Here is a 19116-nt window from a genome sequence, read left to right as displayed (position 1 = left end):
ATAAAGTGTGCTGCCGAGACCTGAATCACCAACTAACATCCTCCAATCCTCATGAAAAATGACTAGTATGCTAACAAACGACAAAGCAGCAACAGTAAAGGTAAAATCTATTTCTCATTTAGACAAAATCTCCCTGCAATGACCGAGCCATAAAACAATCAACCTCTTTCCTCACCAATTTTAGTCAATAGTTTGCCGGTGGTGAGAATATTTCTACAGCGGCTTGTGTACCCGCTTTTCCATTAAAAAGCCGGACAGCTCAGGCCCCGGCTCAGCAGGGAGAGAGCTGGAGAGTGCAGCTCGACCACAATCACTGTTTCCAGTTCCCAGAGCCACGTGGAGAATCATTGCTGACGTTTCCAAAACAACCACTCATCTCGCTCTCATGTCTCATTTAACAACCACTCTAAAAGGTGGAGATAGTGGTCATTTGACCAGGTGATCAGATAGCAAAGATAAGTGTGCACTGTGTAGACAAGTGTTAGGCTAATATGTACCGTAGAGCAATCATTGATACGTCTGAACTAAAGCCACTGATCATTTTTCGTACAAATATTTACTAAATATTCGCAGATAATCTGATATTTTGACCAGTAATCACTGAAGTTTGCAATTTTTATGCCAAAACATTGGTAAAAAGGATGAAAAAGCACTGGGGAAAAATACAATACATTTAGACTACTTATGCTATTAAAATTCTTTTAGGTGGGTTAACAGATCCTTTAAAAGATGATTCCAATTTATCGAAGCTTGAGTCTTGTTTTCATATTGATCTACAACAATTAGCCACTAAACAGAAAAATTCATTGGTGACTATTTTGATCAAATCAATCGTTTTTTAAAATTATTCAAGCAAAAATTCACATATTCCCTATTTCTAGCTTCTCAGTTGTAAGGATTCAATTTTCTTGGTTTTATATCATTGTAAATTGAATATTTTCTGGTTTTGAACTAATCGTTAATTTTAGCCCCATTTCCATAGTTTTAGCCATCATACCAATCCTACTGGTAATAAAAAACATTAGAGCTGTAATGATTAGTTGATTCATTGATTGGTCAATCCACGGAAAACATCATCACAGCTATTTTGATAATCGATTTAAGGTTAAGTCATTTTTCAAGCAAGAGCTAAAAAATAAAATGCTGTTTTCAACCTGTCATATATGAACATCCTGCTTTTCTCTGTTTAATATAATTGTAAATTGAATATTTATGGGTTTTTGACTGTTGGTCAGAGAAAATAAACTTCTGAAGATGTCTTCATCTTCATGATTAATCCAATCGAAAACAAAACAAAGTCATTAGTAAGTAATTGTAAAAAAAAAAAAAATATTATCCTTTAAGGCATGGTCACACCTGCTTCATTGCACACTTTACACCTCAACATAACTGTGGAGTAAATTCAGTATAAAAAATAAAATGCCAATATGTGCACAACAAATGGGTATGACTCCTGCCTAAACCTCATGCTCAATATCATGTAATAACATTCATAATATGTCATAATGGTTTTAAAAGTATGTGGTCTGTAGAGTAGCACAACTCCGGGGAATCCAGGATGGTAAACCTAGTCAAGAGGTCTTGTTTTGTACTCCACAACCTAATTCAATCATGCTAACACATCTGTGTGCTGCGGGCTGTGAGATAGCTTTGGCCATTCTGCTTCTCTGGCCTTCATTGATCTGTTTAGCAGCATTTTCCTCGTATTGCTTAAGTTGTTCACATCTGACACACCGTTACACATCTAGAGATCTTTGGCTGAAGCCTCTGAGGGTATATGCTTTAACCACAATAAACAACTTCTACTGCATCCTGTGTATAGAGGTCAGGGAATGCTATAGAAGGCTCTGTTCCTTTTTCTCTTAGTTATAGAATGAGTGGCTCTTAAGGAGGGCGGTGCCAATGCTGGAGCACTGCTGTTGTCGAGTAAAGATCTTGAGTATTTGATTTTATTTTCCCACATTTTTGATTCAGAGTTGAGGGTTTAATCATAACCAACAAATATATCATTGAAAGTAGAATTATTTTAATATTAGAGGTACAAGGCTGAGAAAATAATGCTAATAAAAGGAATGATGTGCATTCCATTTTGCTCTATTTAATTTAAAGGGATAAAGTATTTCAAGGTGAAAAAAATTTTCAAGGGAATATTAAACATTTAATATAAAGTTTCATTCAATTTTACAACATGGCAATGGTCAAACTTGTTATTTGGTGGTTTTGTAGCCTAAGATGGTTGCTGTGTCTTCAAGGTTTAGGACAGAAAGTGATTTGTTTCTGATGTAACACAGAAAAATTTCAGTGGTTGGAGGAGGTGAGGGTAAGATATAAACCCAGTAGGAAGATGATAAAGCACTCAGTTTCTAAAACTGAATTGAGTGTATGTCTAAGTCTTTCCGCTTTGAAACACAAATGAGTATGAGGAGGGTCTGACACAATGACCTTCCATCTGCCACATACTGCTAAAACTAAGCTTTGGAATTTGATTTTACAAGTAAAGGGTTGAAGATACTTTATGCAGGGTTTTCTTTAACATAATAAGACTTAGGTGCAGCACCTAAAGTGAATGAACAGAAAAAAAACTATACTGACTATTCTACGCTTGGCCCAAATAAAATAATTTTTTTTTTCTTCTGAAACGTAGGTTTTAAAAAAGTGGGGGTTTTCTGTATTTCAAGACTAGACAATACATGTTCATTCATTATAACAGATATTATTTTTGAATGGAGAGAGTACCAGTGCAACAATCGTCTTTTACAGAGCGTTGCATTTTTGGGTTATTTGTAGCTTTATGTTGCTAGGCTAATGTAACGCCAACTTAATTATTCTGGAAGGACCGAGGGTGAGAGAGAAATCGATTTGCTATAGTAATTCAGTCGGCTGACTAGTGGCCACGGGGAAAGTGAGATGTCTACAGACGTCCAACAGAACAAAAATTTTCGTTAGCAACCAAACGCTGTTACATTATCAGATGGCTATGGGAGGATGAGAAAATAACAGTTCAGATCCATTCACCATAAGTCTTGTTTTACCAATGTTATTTTGTATGGCACACAGTGCGATCATTTAGAAAACATGTGAAGGATTATTTCAGGACACAGCGCTCACTTTATCAGTGAGCATATGTGTTTCGCTTTTGTTCTTGCTAATGTCTGAGTGTAGTGAGAAAAACAACAACCTGTGCTGTGGTTTTATAAATAGTGAATCGACAATGGTCCAAAATGATGTGAAAATACATATTTCCACAGTGCACAATGCCCAAATGCCCAGACTACACAATCTCCTCCTCAAGCCACCACAGCACCTAAGGCTTTGAACTGTGACTATATGCCCCCTCTGTACATTGTGTAGTTAATGCTCAGATGATGTTTTTTTCTGATTGGAGCAAGAGTAAAGTGATTAGTTATAAGACAGTAATTTGACAACTACCCCTCGATTTTCCCTCGGTTTCTAGAGGCAAACCATGTATTATACCAAATTTGGCCCAACATGTTGCACTATGTAAGCTACTTTGTTGCTTAATCGTAGAAAAGAACTAGGAAAGTTGGATTTTCATGACAAATTTTGGGGAAAGTTCTTCCAGTCTGATAAGTAACACGAACAACTGCCTGATTTATTATTGGTGGTTGTGCTGCCTTGAAATGCCCAATCACAGAAATCCCCAGAGCAACTGATCACTTTAGCATGCAACAACAAAACAAGCTAACAAGTGTCAAATGGATTTTTCATTCAAAGGTGACACTTCTGAACTTCTGAAAGAAGAAATGGAAATGGCTCAGTCATTCTTTTCTAATACAAAGCTGAATTCATAGTCAATAGAATGCACCATAACTCAATAGAATATGCTTAGGGGTTTTGTTGCTACAGCCTTACTTGATCTGGTTTGACCAGTAGCTAATGGTGGCTAATATTAGCAAATATTGAAATAGCTTTTGATATACAGTATATTGTTGCATAACTAACATTAGAGAATTAGTTCGCTGACATAATTACTCCCCTCTATTGTAGCTAGTGTTACAATACGTTTTAGCATTTTTCATGATTCTGCAATTGCTACATGTGGCCACAGTGGCCACTGTTAAGTAAGAGTTAAATAAAGCTTATTTACCATGTTTAAGTTACCATGAGTAAAGAAAGTCAAAAGAAACAAGAAAACAAGTATCATAAAATAATTACATCTTCTATTTGGTATTAGTCTGATTTAAGGAAAAAAAAATTGAACAAAAACATGTACTCTTATTTTTTCTTCCAAATAGACTGATAGATGTAAGTAAAAAGCTATTGCTAAATTGGTGTACCTTTTTCTCAATGTATACTGCAAAAAAAAAAAAAAAATCAAATGTCCATGCAGGAAATATTAACCAAATTATAAATTAAGAATGGTATGAGGATTCAGTGTTTACTCAATAATTTTAACTATGAAACAGCTTTCAGACATATTTCAGGGGTTCAAAATAGAGTAAAATTCTCTTTCAAAACCAGTGATAGTACTTTAAACACACTCATCAACAACAATTAAAAATTTCTCATCAGAGTCAGTGCAGGGCTTACTGGCTTTTAGCTAAAATCTGTTCTTTATGAAAAGGCCAAAATTGTCCCGATGTGTCTTTCCTCACCCAACACAGCTTTAAAGGCTTATAACAAACTTTTCACATATAGCTACAAACTCTCAAACATGCTCACTGGATGGCAACTCAACTCACAGCACTCTCTTTTTTTCAGCTCAGTCATCAAATCAATTTCTGAGGAAACTCCTCCCCTCCCTTTTTTTCCTCTCTTCCATAATAAATAAATAAATAAATAGTCACAATTAGCACATGGCTAATCTGCATAGAAGAAAGCCAGAGCACTCTTGGCAGAAGAGGTTGCACTGAGTATATTGTGTCTTGACTGGGCTGCTGATGGATATTGCAACTATTCAAAATTGTGTGTGTCTGTGTGTGACATCAGGATGGGGATAGGGATTTGTAAGGGGTTGGGGAGGCTGGGATGGGAGGGGTCTGGAGCAGTGCCTGAGAGCAGAGCTGGAGACTACAGGGCCGAGCAGAGCAGATGGACCGGGGGGACAGACGACAAACAACTGCTGCTAATTTAATCCGCCACATGGCCTCGGCTCAGCACACACACCATTGTTCTGCCTTAAAGCCCTTCGACACGCAACACACCAGCACCAACACATGCCGGCTACGGCCACCCTCATATGGTGGCAGACACACACATCACATGTCAAAGAGTAACAGGATACTTTACCCTTTGTCAATTTGAGGGGTGTGATTTGTTTCTAAGAGGAAGTCAAGTGAATCTGGGCACTTTTCTGTAGCAACAGCTTACATCACATTAATGCCATTATCCAGGTTTACAGTGGGAGATACACAGTGTGGCCAGTCTTTGACTGTTTAAGCTTTGAATATATTTATACACTGCAATGCACTGAAGAAGAGGAGGGTTAAGTACTTTGCTCCAGGACAAGGGGCAGCGTTCCTCATCCACTTTCTCTTTCAACATGTCCCAGCTGTAAGAGGAGTCATGCCCCCAACGCTTCTCTAGACTTAAAAGCAAACTAACTTTAAACTGAATACAGTGTCAGATACTCTTCAGAAAGGAAAGGAACTAGGGCTGGGTATGGAATCTCACTGCTTTTTTGATACCAACTATTAAATTACAAAGTTACAAATTCAAATGGCCTTTGTCCAACCAACAGTCCAAACCCAAAAATTAAATATTCAGTTCATGCTACTTCAAGACGTGAAAATGTTTCTCAAATATAAGATTTTGAATCATTCAATGTTTGAAATTTTTGCGTGAAAAATGAAAATGACTAAATTCAATTATGACATTTTCTGTTGATTGACTGCTCTGGTATTGATCAGATGGTTCCTGATTTCAATCACAATTTTGGCCAATTTTGGACCATATTTTATATAGAAAAAGTTCCTCCACAGCTGTTTGGGTTAAACTGAATTTTCAATTTATTTCAGTTTTTGGAAATTTTACATTTTACAACTTTGTTCAGGATCTTGTATAAAAACTTGTATGTCTCACATTCATGTAAGTATCAAAACAAAAGGTACTGTTTTGGTACCACGACTCAGGTATCATAGCAGCACTACTATTAAAATTTTACAAACGTCAACCAGCCCTAACAGGAACTGTGTGCAAAAAATACCGACTGCCACCTCTGAATGTTAAACTTTAACACTGACCAGTTATCTTAACCAGCTCCCACATATATAATGACCAACACCAGAACAAGGCAGGAATGTTACTCTATACATACTGATGATATTAAAATGGATTAATAACATTTTGACACTGTGCAACCTTATTTAAAAAAAAAAAAAATCTCCTTCATAAATAACCACACCAAAACCCACAGGGAAAAGACCTAGCAGCGTCTCAGCAAAAAGAGCGGAGTGGTACTCTAAGTGTAAGGAAAGATCTGTACCTGAGAGCTAAAGTAAACAAGAAGCGGGGGGGGGGGGGGTACAAACAAACAAAAAGACCATATTCTCAAACAAGCAATTAGTCTGCCTTCACAATTAATGAACCTGAGGACTTCCAATTTGATCATGACCGCTGCATGACTCTGGATAAAAGCAAGGAGGAGCTGGGTTGGGTAGAGGGGGCGGCAGCCTGTGCCTGCTGGTGCTATCATCCACATCGAGCAGAGGCAACAGCACCCTACTCGCCCAGATGTTCACCCAGCTGTTCGAATTTGAAGGAATTCAAAAGATGTTCAGGGAGGAGAGGAAGAAGGGAACTTGCACACTCAGATGACAAAATCAGCTTTCAAATCACAGGGAGACGAGGTAAGAAACAAAGCCTTCCCATGGCTTATTTGAGGTTAATAAGAACAGCAGAAACAACAATTGCAACAAAAAGATGGGGGTTAAAAACACTATTCTGTACCTGCATGAATTAGGGGTGGTTTTAAAGGAGTAAAGGAAAACGCTGCTGCTCAAAGGGTCCCCTTGCATTTCTGGGCACCTTATTCCCACAGAGAAGTACCTAAAGGTAGATGTCATATATATTAAGAGATATTCCAAGGTCTGTTAAAATTTAGTCCAATAGCAGACGAATTTAATAAACTTTTTAAAGGCTAATTGATTCTTTCTATAGCTTCTATTTTACACTGACATTTCAACAATTATACACGGAGAAAAAAAAAAAAAAATCTCAACTCAACGACCATTTACTAACTTTTTTTAGAGCTTTGAACTGCATTTCATACTATAGTTTGTTGTCACGTGACCAAAGTTCCATACTAAGCTCACATAATGACAACTGAACTATCACCATGAGACCGGAGCAAACTCAGTCCTCTAGGTAGACTGAGATACGGTTTAAAGTTCCAGAAGAAGCTTGACCTTTAGTCAAGATTTGTGTTACACTACTGTTTCCAAAGTCAAAAATACTCTCTTTTACTCTCAGATTGTGTGGTATTTTGAGTAAGGGACAGTTCTCATTCTGACAGTAAGAATAGAAAAGGCAAGTTAAGGGGAAATGCCCCATTCTTACACATAAAGGTCAGTTTATTTGTCATGTAAAACAGTTGTATAAAGCTTCCTAAAAGACTGAAAAAACTACCCGTAGGACGCATTCAGGTTATCTTGAATTAGGCTGGAAACTTCAAGTTTATAAAAACAGCCTGCATTTACAACCAAGGGGACTGAGTATAGAAAGATTAATTTGATTAAAAGACACTATTAGTTGAATTATAGGAGTGTAGGATTCAACGTTTTTAGAGCCAAGTCAGAATATCTGAACCTCCTCTGCTTTGATATTTGCCACTATCTTCAGGAAGTGCAATGCTAAATCACTGGATTACCCTTTTTTTTTTTTTAAAAGTAAACTTTATGCAGTAACAAGTCATTACAAAATGAAAGAAATACTTCTAAACTGTATTTACCAACAATATATAGTGGCAGAAAGTGTTCACACCCCATCACTGTTCAGAATAACAATGTGTGCAAAAAGTGAAGGGGTCTGAATACTTTCTGAATCCAATGTATGTTTTTTAGTCCAATAACTTATAAACTCTCAAAAAAAACAAAACAAAACATTCCTTCCTTGAGAAGAAACTCAACTGATTAGTACCAATTTGGCATTGGTGATTAGCACATGAGAGTTATTGTTTATTGACGAATAATAACATGGCTAAAAGGTGCTAAGTGTTCCCAGCACAGCAACGACAGGGCCAGTGTGGTCGATAAAAAAATCTCCTATTAGGTAGATCAGAGCTCTTTGCCGATAACATCCATTTAAAAAAAAAAATTAGAAGAAAGAAAAGGCCAGGCTCCTGCCTGGCCTGTCAGGTTGGGTCAGGTTGAAGTTTCAAGAGAGTGGACATTCACCCTGACTGCCGGCTGTCAACCTGTCAGGCCAAACTTATATTTCCAGGTGACAGTGTCTGATTCCCAGAGAAGGGCTGAGAGCAAGGCCAGTGGGTAGAGCGCACATTGTGGCGAGAAGCAGTAGACGGCAAGCCAGATGTTCATCATTTAAAAGTGACTAGTAAGTGAATAGTAAACTCCAAGTGATTCATACTGCACCTGCAGACACAACACAAACAGCAGTTTTCGCTTCCTTCCCTTCTTTACTGCTGGTAAAGAAGACGATGAATGTTGAAAAGGTAGCAAATAATAATCATTTTGAAGTGTGGAAACCTTTTGTAGTTGAAAGAGATACCGTAACAAAGTTCTTGTTTGTCTGTTTTGTGTTGAAGCCACATTTAACATTTGAGTACCCCTGACTTTTTTGTTACACAAATAAAAAGTTCTACAAAAAAACTTGTTTATATTTCTCAAATTAAGTATTGTTTTGGTAAAATTTAAAAATTTAAAAAACGATACCCAGCCTGTCTTCTCTGCTCGTCTCCCCTTCAGTGTGACATGTCCAAATCAGTTCTTCATTTTAAAATGGAATGAAATATAATAAATAGTTGCACAGTAATGCTTGATAGATCAGAGAGTGTTTACAGTTACGGTCAAACAGCATCTTATAATGAACACCAGTGTGGCTTATTTGAAGGCTACAATGTGGTTACAACTTTAAGAGTGGCATTGTCTCTTGGGTCACATGAGCACTTCGCCAGGACTGTTCCATGAAGAAAAGGCAGTTTATGCTCTCCCGTTCTGCTAAAGATAAGCCACTTGCTGTGTTAGCGGGCAGCGACTCCTCCGTCAGCACTGGAGGCAAAACAGTGATCGGTTACATCATGTTGCCAAGAAGGATGCTTTTTCAGGCTGACCATTGGCACCCTGGACGACCCATTACGATAAGTGTGTCACTCACTACTATGCCAAAAATACCCGGGCTACTGAATGAGGCGAAGCCACTTAAGGACCTGGCTGGGTCACTGCCTGCCTCGTGGTTAGAGTCACAACTCTGACACTGATGTCACACAGACTGCTCTGCACACACGCACTCGATCAGAGGAAACATGCTGGGTCATAATCTGAAAAACAGACTAGTAATTTAAACAGAATATTGAGTTTCCGTATTGTAGAACACCTGTGCACTTTTAATTTAAACAGCAGCATGGATGAAAAAAAAGCTTTCAGGTTGCAGTGAAGGACTGTTTCCAACATGCTTCAGGCCTTGCTCAAAAGCAAATGAGCAAAGGACTGAACTGGACTGTTAAAACCGTTGGGATTGTTAATTTGCACTCACTCGCTGACAAAACAGCCACTCATAGGCACAGACATGCAAATCTTCAGGTCCAGAGAGGATCATGCCTACAACAGTTACTCCTTTTTCTAGAGCCACCCAACCACACTTTCAAGTATCAGGACATGTGTTCAGCCTTAGCATCAGTCAAGCACCAAATACTCTTCAAATGTGTCTTTGGTGCACAAATCATTGTCACCTGCCACACAAGTCAGAAACGATGACGTCTTTTTGGTTTGTTTTTGTCCGTGTAACTTTGTCCCTGCTGACCACTGACTGCTCTTTTTTTTTTTTTACCATGAGCTGATGAAATCAAAACAAAACAATGGCTCTGTATCAAACAGTCTGCTAACTGGAAGCCTGGTACACTGCTGCACACAAAGAGGAGGTATTAAAGTTGTATAAACATTGGCCTATTTCTATGAAAAATGCAAATTAATTGTTTAGGTCAGATAGAAATTCATATACTACAATACTGAAACATATCCTTTTTTTAAAGAAGTGAAAGGTTTATTTTGGACTGTACATTTTAAAGTAAAATTCAGACTCAAGCCACAAAAATGAGCGAGAACTGTTTGTTGTTACATAGTCTTTAAAGTGTCAAAAAATAGTAATAAAAATGCTTCTCACAAGGTGCAAGAGGCCAAGGTAATGTTCAAATTTTATCCAACCAACAATCTAGAATTAGACTGCCAATTATTTTCTTCAATGATTGATTAATAATTTTTTCAAAAAAACTGTTAGGAAATAGTGAAAAATGTCCGTCAAATTTTCCTGCAGCCCAAATTAACAAGTTTATATGTCATGTTTTGTGCAATCATCAGTCCAAAACAAGACAAGTAAAACCACCAAATAGTCCCATTTGGACCCAGAGGAGAAAGATAATGAAAACAGTCATTAGTTGCTGCCCTGATTCAAACTGCTTGCAGCTAAACATGACTGTATTTAGTTTAATATAATAGAAAAATATGGAAGCCAGAAAATATTCAAATTTGAGAAGCTAGAACCGGCAAATAGTTTGCATTTTTGCTTCCCCAAATGACTTAGGTGGTTGTCAACTTTAGTTATTATTGATTAATTTTATATCAATCAATTAATTAATTTATTGATCATTTCAGTGCTAATTACATTTTTCCTATTCTTGTGGCATAAATATCTAGAACATGAAGCTTACACTGGATTCAAGATCTGACTATTGGTCCATCACTGGTTTGCTAAGATTTCAATACCCTGCACAGGCTCTTTCACCAGTTTCAGCTTGCCCAGTGTGCACTCCACAGCATTGGTTTTATTAGCTTCAAAAAGAGGCTGAAATAGGGCATAACACGTTAGGCGAAACACAAAGCTAAGCTATGACAAGGGGCAGAATCCACAATAACATGACTGATTTCCACAAAAAACATAAAAGGGAGAAAACCAATTGTTACCTCCGGTTCCCTTTTTCCCACTTTACATATGAGCAATTGGCTTTTTTCTTTTCTTTTTCCTGTACAGAGAGCAAAGGTGAGTGTTGTATGAGAGCTGTGAGGAAGCATCATTCTCTACCTTCTAGTATCAACAGCTGCACCCATTTAAAGGTTAACCACTTTATTCCATAAAGGCACACACCATACGTCATGTAAATGAAGTCTGTAGTCTCACACAGGCTCAGAGAAGTATATTACTATGCTAATCTGGAGCATTTTAGAAGGTAAATGTCAAAAGAAATGAATTACTTTTACATTTCCAGCATGCCCTGATGCAAGAGCCCAAGTTTGACATTTGTCCAGGGAGGAACTTGTTTCTCCAATGGTGTTTTCAATATACAGCTCTGGGCATAGAATTATTTGGACTCATTTTCACTATCGGGGATGTGAATTAACTTTTTGAGTCATTAAGCCAAAGTTTTCAACAGTATCATCAAAAACCGGTTGGATACCTTGCTATTTTGTGGACATCAATAAACCTGGAAGCGTTCAGTCACTTTTCTCTGTTGTGCTCTGTATCGAGACTTTGCAGGGATAATTGAGGGGTCTTAAGGATGACGCTACTGAGGAAAATAACAATAGCAAACTGTGGAAAAAGACTGAGCTGGAAAACGCAATGCTGTCTGTGGTTGTCAGCGGGATGAAAAAGGCCAATGTTACTAAAGAAAGACGGATGGCTGGTGACACGTGGAGTAAGAGCAGGTCAGAGACTCCTGAGGAAGCCGCGGACACACACACACACAGACACACACACACACACACACAACGACCAAGTAACTGCTGCACTTTATACACAAATACACACAGCTGTCAGGGGCAGACGAAGATCATTCACAAAACACCCACCCCCCCTCCCCTGGGTATCACTGACACAGTTTCTCCCTCATAGGCACACACCATGCAGCCTCTAACACACATACACACACACGCACACAGTTGCCGGGAGGCAGCATGCTGTCCATGTGGCCTATGTAGAATCATTACTCAGCAGTGCAGACTAAAGAGCCAAGAGTGAACTTCCTTTTTGAATGCTCGGTCTTCCTCTTCTCCACAGCACCAACACCCACTAAACAGAGTCGAAACAGTAGCTGGAAGTTGCTCTGTATGCGTTCTTGGAAATATGTGGTGTGTTGTGTTGACTGAATAGAAACTTTTAAAAAAGTAGCGTAGGGCCAGCTGTCAAGGAACAGTTTAGAACTGTCTAGTGATTGTGTACAGGTTGATACTTAAGCATACTGTCTAGAGCTGCCGCCCTTGTCCATCATCGACTCATAGTTTGAAACAAGGTTTTCAAATACAAAAAACTGAGTTAGGGCTGAAACTAATGATTATTTTCATTATTTATTGACTCTTGATTCAAAACCAAATTAATCATTTAGTCTATCAAATGATCGAAAATAGTTAAGTAATAATTTTGCTTGAAAAATGACCGAAACGCATAATTGATTATCAGGGAAGTTACCAATTAATTTTTTGCCCATCAACCGATCGCATAGTTGATGAATCATTTCAGCTCTCATCACAACCTCTCTCCATCTGCCACTCATAGTTTTTAACAAAAATTATGTGTGTATCTTTTACAATACAAAAAGTGAGTGAATGTGAAGGGTCTTCATAATTTGGGCTGTAACAGTTACTTTTACTATTGATTAATCTGCTATGTTTTTCTTTATTAATTAATTACATTTCTTTTTTTTTTTTTGGTCTACATATGTCGGAAAACCTCACAGCATTAAAAGTTCCCAGACTCCAAAGCGGCATTTTAAAATGTTGTTTTGTCTCTGGATTTTTGTCAACAGTCAAAAATCCAGAGATGTTCAGTTTACTCTCATATAAGACCAAAAAAAGTGATAATATTTACCTTTAAAAAGTTATAAAAAGTGACTTTTTTTTGGCTTTAATAATTACTTACATGATAAACTGATTAACAAAACAGTTGGCAATAGACCTGAAAAAATTCAAAAGATTCTGTAGTTCAAGCCTCTCAAATGTGATAATTTACTGCTTCTCTTTAACTTAGGTGATAGTAAACTGAATATTTTTGGGTTCTGGGCTGTTGAAAAAAAAGAGATGAGATCACCTTGGAGTCTGGGAACTCGAAATGGTCTTGTTTTGCTAATATTTTAAATTATTATTAATAGCGGATTCTGCTGATTAATCAGTAATTTAAATCAATCCAAAATCTCATGGTAGAAAACAAAGATAATGACTTTAAAACTCAGGTTTTATTAGGAAAGATGACCCCTTGTCACAATGACTCTCAGTATACTTTCAAATTCCCATTATGATCGCAAATAAAATTTCCAGTATATCCGCAAACAGATGACACAGCTCTAGTGTGCTAAATAACTGGGTACTGGTCTGTTCAATACCTCATTTAGTTTTACTTTTGAAAAACAACAAAGCCAGGCAAGACATTTGCTCTGTTAAATATTAAATATATTCCGTCTTCATTTCTTGTGAGAGTTTTTGACACAATAAAACTGTCATGAAACTGTTTATTTGTAAGCTTAGTTTCCAATTTGCAGTTGGGCCCCCTTTGTACACCAGCACCAGAGCTGTGTATGCGTCTATTAGCAGCAGTCAATTTAACACCTTTAGTTTGGCGTTTTTCATTATGTTTTCAGCTGTGGGACTTTCAGAAAGAAATATTTACCAAGTGTCTTCAATTATGATTTAATTCAAACTCAATTTGAGAAGTCAGCCTTGCAGAGCTAAGGGGCATCCCTGATGGCTTACTCCCATGTGTTTGGTGGGAGGGAAACACCTGGCGTTATACCATCCAAAACAACCCTACTACGAGCCACTTCAGAGTATTTGTTTTGTGTTCAAGGTGTGATGAAAACCCATAATAGCCCTCACCCATCACTCAATTAACACATTTAAAAAAGGAGTAAGCGATTGTTAATATCTGAACTCAACAAAAAAATACACTCCTCCCTTCAGTGCTCCTTCAGAAGCTCGGCCCCCGAAATTCTCGGATGCGCATTGCCAAGGCAACAACACCAACAACTGGGCTAGGTGACGCAAAAGAGAAATTCATAATCCTGCGGAATCACCAGCGTCTGCTGCCCGAGGATAAGTTAGCATCAATAAGGGGAAGCAATTTTTATCACTATGAAAATACAGGTGGCATATGCTTTTTGTGGTACATTAGAAAGTGTGACAATAAGCCTTTAAAATACAATAGGTTTTGAAGCCGAATACTTATCTAAGCAAAACTTCGAGGAGTAGCTGAGCCTATGACTGCAACTGGTTCCAGCAGCCTGTCCTGTGCACAAACCTGAACGCCCCCTGTTGCTGATTTCCTGGAACACCGTTTTGTGGCTCGGTGCAAGCCACTTAGTTCATTTCCCATTTACAGAGCCAGGGCTGTTTAGGAACACCGGACAGCTAGTGAACTTTGACTTGATATTCGTTGTGTTTGAAAAAAACACTAATGCTGACCCCACACTAGAAGATGACTGGGCAGACTTTGGGTCCGATTCGCCCGATCGCGGGGACGTTCCCGATTCGAGGCGGATTGGAACTGATTATCTGCCCAAATGATCCTGTATTGTGAGGGGTTTACAGACATAATCTTAATGATACTGACTGGATTGGAGTCTCCCCGATTTCGAATCTTGAAATCCTGTAGTGTTAAAGGAACAGCGATGGAATATTCAGTAGAAACCTGCAATAGCCAATGACAGCGAGCTTTCCAAGAAGTGTCACCACCCAGATGTTGCATTCTAACAATAAAACTTTATTTCCAACTCACCTCCAGCTTGCGCTGCAAAATGTATAAGCCATACCAATTCCGTCCTCTAAATCATGACTTTCAATCATGACTTCATCCACAGTTTTTTTTCTCACAATTTCTTTTTTTGCTACAAAACATAGCACACAAAAGTTCAACCGGCTGACAACGATGGTCCGCCTCCATGTTTGTTTTGTTCCGAGGCCACGTTTGACCACACTAGTTTCTGTGAGATCCCAATTTCCTAGAATCGCTACTCGCCTGGTGTGTGTGTTCTTACAATCTAAATATTAAAAATCTGTTAAATGTGTCACTATGTGCGTGGTCTCCCACATTTTTAAAATTAGCTTGAAAATCCTTTAGTGTGCACCAAGCCTAAAGCTCTTCTCCAGAGAGTAGCCTGTAAAAGTCTCTCCACCTGAACTTTGGTCTACTGGCTACCAAATCAAGCTCTGCAGTCAAAAATCAAACACAGAAGTTCTTTGACTAATTATTTGCACACTGTGGTGGCCTGATGTGACATCTCCATGCCATGATTTAACAACACCTTATGTCCCAAAAATGGACACTGTTCACCTCGCATTTCTGTCTATTTGCCCTTGTCTGGGATTATATGCATTATCTTAAGGTGTTCTCTGCACCTGCACCACTGTCATCAAGACAAATTCCTATTAAAGCTCCATTTTAAGGTGATTCTGATTCTTCCCAATTCAGTGACACTAATGAGCTTTCAAACAGTACTTCTGCCTTCTGTAAAAGAGATGTTCAATTACCTTCCCAGATATTCTCGCTCCACTTGTACATTGAGCCTCATTTGCTTCTTTAGCAAATAACTGCTCTGAAAGCACATTATTTCATATGTAAAACCTGCATGGGTGGAGATCTACTAATGAAAGGGTGTTCAAAGTGTTGGGATAGGCATCAGTCTTTTTGCTTAAAAAATGAGTGGATATGGTTTTACAGATATGAACAAAAACAAAGCTCACTACAAACTACTCTAATCACAACACTGTTCTCACATGAACTTATGTATGGGTACTTTAATGGCAGTACTGTTAACATAATCTGTCACCTACAATAATCATTATACCCATAAATTCGAGAAAAGTGACAGGTGATTCCTTTGCACAATAATCTCTGAGACAAAGATGATGCACTTAGTCCAAGTTCATAACTCTAATTTGACACCTGGAATACAAACATAAGTTTCTGTCTTTGTTTTGACTGCAACATAGCCAGAAACTGACTTGAAGATTAACACTACACAGAGCTGATTCAGTGGGATGAATGTTAATGAAATCGGTCCACATCCACAAGATCTAACAGTTAAGAAAATAAAGAACTATGTATGTGCAAACCAGATATACTGGTGCTTACAAGCAAATGCCTCAACCTTTTCTAAACTAACTTCTATTGAGAGTAAGCAATGATCAAAAAGAAATATGATTAAAATATATTGTTAAGCATGAGTCGTTTACTATATTTGCAATGTCATGTGAATAATGACAATGTATCACAATTGGTCATCTCAGAAAGAAACATGGTTCAAACATGACATCAAAAAAGAACATGATATCGAGTAATTAATGACGTAACAAATGAAACAAATGTCCTATTTGCCCAAATGCGAAAGTAGAACTTCAACTAAGAAAAGTGCGGCATCAACAAAAACTGAGGTTTTGTCAATTCATCCTGTTTGCCAAAATTTATAGCTGACCTCGGGGATGGACACTTCTCTGCACACAGTTAGTGACAAAATGAAACTAAAAAGGAAAATCCAAACGTTCCTCTAAAAAGCAGTGAGCAGCACACCAGAGAATGATTGACTCATGAGCATGACACTTCTCATCCTTTTTTCATATATACTTTTTTTTAAAGAAGCAATACAGATCAGCCTGGTTTTTAATATGACCATATTGTGTGCAGCTGCTGAGGTCAAGTCACAGAATATCGGGCATTTGGGTTAAAATATTTGGAACCAAACCGTTTTGCTCTCATTACCTTTTCATGATGCAGCAAAGCAATTGTTAAAATATGTGAAAAGCTGGCACCTTAAACTTTAAAGCAACAAGTGGTGGTAGCACTTCTCTAGATGAACACTCTGCCCTTAATGACTGCCCTTTTGCTGAAAATAAAGAAATAAACACAGTACATCTACCTTTTTGTAGAAATAAATCAATATATCAACACACATACAGCAAGACCGTGATAGTTGTAACATCTTTGATTAGTAGATGCAGCATGCAAAATTTCCCGAAAAAAGCGAGAGGGTGCAAGCCCAAATTATCTGAATATTTAGAGAAAATGCATACAAAATACTGTCACTAGGAGAAGTCAATGAAATCTCCTCTTTGGGCCAATGTGTCATACCAAAGAAATAGAGCTCTTTTCCCAAAAGGAATTACAATAACTATTTGTTTGTGACTTGTTGCAATTGATATATTTTTCACAAACCCATGATAAAAATAGTCCTTCACTGCAAAGGTAGGGCTTCACAGTTCACCATTGGTGTCTATGACACATAACTGTAGACTAAAAACAGAGCACATGTGGCTGTTATCACTGAGATGAGAGATTTAGGGAAGCACTGCTGACATGGTTACACTCTCTACATGTGGAAGTAAATCAGGCTATTATAAACCTGCTGAAAAAAAAAAAAAAAAAAAAAAGCTGTGACACTTGGCTGACACCTTGGTTGCTTGTAAACACAACTGCAGCCAGTCTGACTCTCTCACGTGGCCATGAGACGTTCAGGCACACCAGTCTCCTCAACTCCTGATCTGGAAACAGTGGAAAACACAGTTCTACAATGGGGCTACATGACCACACCTACTCTATCTGCTGTTCCAGAGTCAGCCAACTTGAATGAGCAGTGCACACAGTATACCTAAACTGCAAAATACTTCAGGTGCGTGTCTGAGGTCAACAGCTAAAAAATGACAGATGTGAGATGTGACTCAGCACAAGTGAGCTTAAGGTTTAATCAAACAAATAAAAACAATGGTGGGTTTACATGAGTTCAGTCATCATGCAAATTACTGCAGTAGGGGGAACTGAATAAAATGTGTTTAAAAAATGCTTTTAATAAGACAACCTGTGAAGAAGTTATTATTCTGAAATAAATATCGTTGTCTCTGGTGTATATTTCTGTTGACGTGGTGGAATATTCAGATATATTTATATGTATAAAAAAAATAGATATTTTAAGACTACACAAATCTATACAATTGTGTTCAAAATGAATAAAATACAGAAAAGACAATGGGACTATGTTATCTTGACACGGTGGAGGAACACTTAACTGGGCAGAGGGGGCTGTTTTTCTGCAGCCTTCCATTAGATGCAATTATAAATGGCCGAGAGCAGAGGGATGGGGAGCCAATCAGATCTCGGCTCGCATGTCAACCTAAGACCAACTGTCTCTTGGCTCTGACAGCAGGATTTTACCTCCATAATTCAAATCCCAAAGCAAAGGCAATCTGCACTTTGCCAACTCCAACCTGCGGGGCCGTGTTTACAAAGCGGCACATGGAGGAAAGATAGAGGAAAAAAAAGGCGAACGGAGTCGAACCGAGCCAGAATGAATGAAACCCTCCGTCAAGATGAATCAATCGCGGTCACAATCACACTTTGATCCGAGTAAACACTTAGCGGATGCAATTGTTGCCATTCACTGGACTGTGAGACACATCTCCAATTCACTGTGCAGCGGCTTTTTAACCGACAGAGGGGTCTTTTCTTAATGATTATGCAAATGTTATTTAACGGCTATCGCTGTCATTTGCATCTTGTTTTGTCGCCTTGACAGTCATTGACACAACTTTGATAGCACTGGAGGGAGCACAACACCAAAAAGAAGCTATTTCGCCGCGAATTCTGGCAGAAAATAACAGCAGTTACAGCTCTTCAATCTGCAATGAGGGGTGAGGGAGCACTGCGAAGAAATATCACCTTATCTCCCTCTGCACACACACACACTTTCTCCTGACAAACTCTTGCTCCACTTAGTCAAACTCTTGCCCTGTACCAAGCAGGGACACACACTAATACCCACAACTCAGAAAGTTGTTTCTGGCAGAATATGAGGCTTCTTTCTCTGTCTAAACACTATTGCAGGGGGTGGTATTGGGAGAAAGAGAGAGGCAGCCATTTTATAGCTCTTGCTACATAGACAATGGCTGGTCCAATGCAATATGCAACTCTACAGTGCATTTTCTGAGCTACTGAGTGACTTTAACTCAG

The 19116-nt window shown here is 38.3% G+C and overlaps 1 protein-coding gene across 1 annotated transcript in view; it reads right to left on the bottom strand.

The window, feature by feature from the left end:
* arid1ab (AT rich interactive domain 1Ab (SWI-like)) overlaps positions 1–19116 on the bottom strand; it is a 54511-nt gene that overhangs the window by 34462 nt on the left and 933 nt on the right. The gene's annotated exons all lie outside the window — the stretch shown is intronic.

The sequence above is a fragment of the Xiphias gladius genome, chromosome 24 (genome assembly GCF_016859285.1).
Source record: "Xiphias gladius isolate SHS-SW01 ecotype Sanya breed wild chromosome 24, ASM1685928v1, whole genome shotgun sequence".
Lineage (NCBI taxonomy): Eukaryota > Metazoa > Chordata > Actinopteri > Istiophoriformes > Xiphiidae > Xiphias > Xiphias gladius.
Note: the sequence above shows the minus strand (reverse complement) of the source record. Positions and strands in the feature narration are given on the sequence as shown.